This window comes from Dipodomys spectabilis, unplaced genomic scaffold, assembly GCF_019054845.1.
Source record: "Dipodomys spectabilis isolate Male_0828 unplaced genomic scaffold, ASM1905484v1 ptg000298l, whole genome shotgun sequence".
Taxonomy (NCBI): domain Eukaryota; kingdom Metazoa; phylum Chordata; class Mammalia; order Rodentia; family Heteromyidae; genus Dipodomys; species Dipodomys spectabilis.
This window is the reverse complement of record NW_024870975.1, coordinates 2,802,681-2,809,054: the sequence shown is the minus strand read 5'-3', so window position 1 is coordinate 2,809,054 and position 6,374 is coordinate 2,802,681.

The window sequence follows — 6,374 nt, the reverse complement described above, 5'->3', positions numbered from 1 at the left end:
CTTTTAGCAAACAGTAGCTTTTCCCTGAGGGGCTAGCTGGTGAGACACTCACAGAGCCCAGCATGGAGCATTCTCAGGGTTTATGTTAACTGAGTTTCAATTGATTATCTAGGCTGCTATAGGGAGGGGCAGCCTCTGGCTCTGTTTACCCAGTGAAGAAAGACATTCCTCTGGGGGCAGAGTTTTCACTGCCTGGGTTGGGTGACTTTCTCCTGGGTGGAGCTGAGCATGGCAGGTCAGGTCAGGTTCCTGTGACCTGCCATATGACTCTTTCGTTTTCCTCCAAGGCCTGGGTTGAAGATGTATTCTCAGCCAGGCCTTTGCCAGTATGAAAGATGGAAATCTCAGGGAGTGGCACAGTGGGGAGGGGGAGGGGGAAGGGTGAGCTTGCCTCCTCTGCTTCCTGAGAAGGTGTTATTATGTAAGGGTTCTACTCATGCCAGTGTCTTGGTTTCTGGGTCGTCTCTGGTCTGTGATCTGAAGCATGAAGATACCTGCTCCTTGTCAGCTCTTGCTGGTGTTGGGTAGAAACTGATCATTCGCTGTGTCTGGCACATTTGTCCAGTACTCTCTGTGTTGTAGGTATGGCAGCAATGGCCACTGCTACCGCCACTGCCACCACAGCTACAGCTACCGGCAAGTGCTCAGATCTGTTTCCTTGCCTGGATTTTCCCTTTCTGGAAAAACTCTCTGTACTGGGAAGGCACAATTGATGTAACTCTCCCGCCTAGTACTGTTCACTGGAACACTAAAACTGCTTTCTAAGTGAGAGCTTGTTTAGCCTCCAGGTTCTCCTCTGCCATCTTCCTGGAACTACTCCTCTTTTTTTTCTCTCCAGTATATTTTCTTGTTTTGGAACAAGTCTCATGAACTGTCCAGCCATTCAAAAGGAAGCTTATTCCATTAATTTAATAGAAAAGGAATGCAGCCTGCCTGCATCTCAAGGCAACTTTGAGTATAATGTTAATCTGATAATTCACATCATTGAATTTTCAAAGTCGTATTGATAATTTTTAAAACTATTCATTAAAGAGGTTCCAAATAGCAAGAATAGAAAACAATGTTTTGCTTTCTAAGAATGTTTTAAAAGGTAGTGATTCAATAAAACACATTCTATTCTTCCAAGATTCCATGGTGAAGAATTTCTCTTTTATCATAGCCCTTACCACTGACCCCCGCACTTCAAACTTGTAGCTTTATTCAGTTTTCTTGTTCCCGCTTTCATTTTGGTACTAGCACAAATAATCTTCTTGTAGTATTTGACAATGAAATTCCATTTGTTGTTATAGAGCTCAATACATATTGTCGAAGGCAGACCCATGGGCATATCATAGAGCATAAACTATTGAATATCATTAACGTGATCCTATGTAACTATTGCATCAATTAATATAAATACCACATAAATGTGCATCTTCATATAATTTTTAAAATGCAATGTAGTTACATATCATATGTCATAAAATAATTCAGACCACTTGTAGAAGAAACTAACCTCAACCTTTTGCATCGTTCCCAATACTATTTGTAAAATTTTCTTTTCTCATTAACTTTCACTGCAGGGCCTTCTTTCCGTAGCAATAAGTTATAAGTCATGTCCTTGGATTGTAGTCAACTTTGAGTAAGCTGTTTTCTTTCCACCACAAGTTAGTCCCTCGCGTTAAATACCTGAGGAATAACTTGTCTCAATATGCCTGCAAGAGGAGTATCCAAGTCAACTTTCTGTACCCACTCTTCCCTTGCTTTGTTTGTGAATGGGGTGTCAGAGACAGGGGAGACAGGGATGTCAGGGTTCAGGTGACTGGAATAATGGTGTTATGAATTATGGGTAGAAGAAAAGAGTAGTAGAGACTAGGATACCAGTTAAAGGTTAACTGTGACTGTAATTGCTGAGTCCCAGTGTCAGGAAATTGGTTAGCTTCAACAGCTTTGCAAGGGTTGGGGTAGCTAACACAGGTATCCAGAACTGTTTATCAGGGACAAGGAAGCATAAACAAAGTGAAAGAGTAAAAGTTGTGAGGGATTCTGGGACACAATCAGGGTAACAAGGTCATGGGTGTGCAAAATGGATAGCCAGTACTATGGTAGAAGCATTTGGCATGGTGGCCTGATGTGATGCAGAGCTCTGGGTTTGCCTGTCCAGTTTTGGCTGTTGTTCAGGCACGTGCCCTCTATAAATGTCTACTCCAAGTAGATTGCATTCTTTGACACCAGCTATAGGATCTTTTCCCTAAGCATCCTGAGAGACCACACTCCACAATGCTGCAGAACAGCCTCCACATAGTGAGTTGCAATCACCTCATGAACTCTTGCTGCTCCTCTCCAATGTCAATTATCATAGTAGCAAGGGATCTGAGATGTGCTCAGGAGCACTGCTTTGGGAAGCTACTAATTCTTACCCTGTCATTCTGGGAGCTCCCTAGAAATGGGCAAGAGCACTTGCTGATGTTCTTCCAACTTCTCTCTGTGCCTCTGCACAACAAGAATGTTGTACCTCAGATGGGTTACCTTGATGTCCAGGTGGCCTCAAACGTGCTCTATCTTCTCTCTCTATGTGCTCTTCTACTTCAGCTGCCTCTCCTTTCCCTTCCACGTAGCTCGCTTCATCTCCACATCCTTTGAATTCTGCTGCATATCAACCTGTGGCTTTCACACCAAGCCCTTCCACTTTCTCATCTACCTCTCTAGCTGTGAATATCGTACAACAAGCTAACTTCTGTATCTGTTTATCAAGATTAGAGCTGGAATTTACGTGGTGCAAGGTAACTGAGAACATGGGGAGCTTCTTAAATACTCCCCTGCCATTCATTGCTCATTGAGAAAGATGCAAATGTGTTCTGGTCAATCTCTCCTTCTCCATTTCTGGTTCAACAGAATAAAGTGAATTCACAATGGAGCTACCAGACAGCTGCTATGTCAGCAAGTGACGAAACCAAAGATAATTTAGTGATGGGATACTTACCAAGTGTAGTAGGATAAATGCACATATTTGTAGGATATTACTAAGAGCTTTCATCAAACTGTTTATTTTATGCCCAAAATGTCAGACCTGTGTTAATCTCTCCCCGAAGTCTTCCTGTTCTGAAGGCCCTGAGGACTCCTACAGACAACTCAGACCTAATGACATGTGTGAACATAAAAGTAGGTGAGTATGCATTAGTATTTTGAAGGTGTGGTAAGGTGTTGTCTTGTCATGACCACCATGAAATCAATGTCCTTTCTCTGACATTCATCATATCTCTTGATTTGGCATAATTGGCAGATTTCTTAGTATGTCATTTTCTCCTGTTAGTTCAGTGCACAAACATTTACCCAAATGTTTACAAACAAATGCCCAAAAGTGGGATTGCTGGGTCATAAATGTCAGAAGGGCAAAGGGGAGGGGAGCTGCCTGCTCAGGAATAAAAATGGAGCATACAAGTAACTGCAGTCTCTGACTTTCTATTTTGAAGGTAAGATAAAAGGCAGTTTGAGTTTCTACGAAATCAGTTTCTAGGCACTATGGTTCCTTCAGAACTTCTTTCCTTCCTTCCATATTTTGAGAGCAACAGTTAGTAGTGCTTCTGTCTCTTGGGGGCAATCCTTTTCTTCACACCATGCTTAAAGTAGACAATAGGTGGAAGCTGCTATTAAATAAAAAAAAAGCATGAAATAGCACACAGTGAGTGCTTTACCAGAATTCCTGGACCTAACAATTTCCCAGTTCTGAAGAGAACGTCATTATGGGTGAGTACTAACAACCTCCACTGAATGGTGAGCTTAGAACACTTTTCCCAAGGCAGGTTCTGTCCAGGTTATTGGGATGGCTGAGATCTACTGGATCAAAGAACTTACAGACCATGCAAAACAGAAAAGTCTAAGAGATTGAGATCCCAAAAAGAAACTGTACCAAGAAGAGAAAACTTATCATTGCTGAAAAAGGGAGAATACTTAACTAGGAGAATGTTCCTCTGAATACAGATATTGGTATAATTATAACAAAGTTCTAAGTTGTGGCTCATCAGCAGAAACTATCAAGTCAAACCTCACTAAAGCTAAAAATAAAACTTATAAAATTAAAAAAAAAACTATTTGGATTTCAGCACTAACATCTGTTTTAAGGAGTGTGATTGTGGTGTGTGTGTGTGTGTGTGTGTGTGTGTGTGTGTGTGGTCTGAGATTATGTATGGGGCAGCATTAGTTCTTAAAAATAATCATATTGTCAATATTTTTTAGGTTTCCCATTCATGTCTGGTGGCGTTCTAGCTCTACCATGTGAAACACACAATTCTTGCTTTCTTCTGGTTAATTGGAGATAAACATGTAATGGATATGTCAACCTGGGTTGGTTTCAAACTATGATCTTCAGATCTTACTCTCTGGAGTAAGTAATGTATAAGAGTGAGCCACTATGCTCAGCCCAGTATTTCCAGTGACTTACATAATCTTTCTGCATCTCAGTTTCTTCCTATGTGAAAAGTGAAAAGAATTACTGTGTGGACCCTAGAATCAGGTGGGAGTTAGGACTGGGTGTAAGAAGTATACGTGTTTGGAATGTGTGTACAGAGTCTGACACTCTCATAAAACTACTGATGTTTATATTGAAATGTATTATAGGAATTGGAAACAAGAGGGATTTTTCTGTTCTAGTTTATCCATTTATGGCATTGAGGGAGCCAGAGATAGTCAAGGAGAACAGGGAAACAAATGCAGCACTTATACACTGTAGATATTGTGTTCACAATGAGCTATACCACTGTGGACAGGGACAGGAGGGATGGGATTGTCAAACAAGAAATGAACTCATTACCTGACTTACAAAATGGTTATCCATATAACAATTTTAAAAATCTAATAACAATTTTAAAAATCCGGGTTGAGGATTCTCTCCTCCAATTTTTGTAGGTGCCCTTAAGACTCAGGCCTACCGTTGGAGTTTTTGAAGGTCAATTTATATGATAATTAATATAAAGCCATAATCTCTTAAGAAATGTTATAACAAGTATTTCATTCTTAGTACTGGTTTCTCTTTGAGTAGCAATTCTGTATGTTGTTGGCAGAACTAATGTTTTACTTTCTGGTTTTAGTATTTGTTAAGTATTCAAATCATTCTTAAAGTTTTTCAACCCAGCTCTGCTGTGTCTTGGCACCCTGTCCCTACCTGAAATGGTAATCAACCTATGAAATTCATGTATTTGAGTATGAGTTTTATTTATTTAATTTGCTGATGATGGTGAACTGCCGCTGTTCTTCAGCTCTTCAGCTCAAGACTAGTGCTCTACCACTTGAGCCAAAGTACCTGTTCTAGCTGTTTCTGCTTAGGTGGTGCTGTGGAATCAAACCCAGGGTCTTGTGCATTCAAGCTAAGCTGTCTACCACCAATCCAACTTCTCAGCCCCCATAAGTGGTATTTTTGTGCAAGGGTCTATCAAGCAAATCACTGAGCAAATGTATTCATTCGCCACTAGACATAATCAAAATTATTAATTATCTGAAATTTTAATGAATAAAACTGTTATCATTGTTACTAGGAATTGATTGTCTCCCCATGCTGTAAACATGGACAAGGTATTTTAAACTAAAACTATAAAAGTAATTTTAAGGTCTTGATGCTAACAAATCTGTCCAGGTTTTATTACACTAAACAGAGAATTCAAAATGATTTTTCTTCATAAATACAGAGATTAAAGGACTTATAGTATTTATTTCAAAATGCAAATTAAAGGGAAAATCAGTCAGGAGGAAAAATTTATATTGAATGTTAATTTTTGAAGAGGAAAAGAAGATCTTAGATCGCAGACTAAAGACAAAACACTATCAGAGCCCTTCATGTTGAATTATAAAAAAAGAAGCTTTAATTGAAAAATTGAGCTGGAATATGCACATCAGGCAAAGGCAAGCAATCAGAGCATACCACCAACAAACAACAGCCATAATGTATATCTCAGAAAAAGGAAACAAGTACAGACCAGTGCTCAACATCCCTGTCCTTGATTTCAATGATACACATATACCCCCCTACACACAGACGCACACTCACACACATACACACACACACACACAAACACTCACACGAACACATAAGAATGTATGCAACAGCTCAACCAACTCACTTCCACTCAACATGAATCAAAGATCTTCCATTAATATTTGAAACTTTAAAAGATTCAAGTCTTGTAAGTAATTGATAACAGATGCATAAGCAATTATTTTCTGAATAGACTCTGCTATAGAAATGAGAGTTCATGATGGTTATAACTGCTTAAACATCTTTGAATCTCAAAAGAATTAAACAAGAGACAATTCGAATTTTGGGACTATATTTCTACCAACTATTCTTCAAAGGTTTAATAAGAGGTTACAAAATCCAAAATTAAATATCAAATTAATACAAC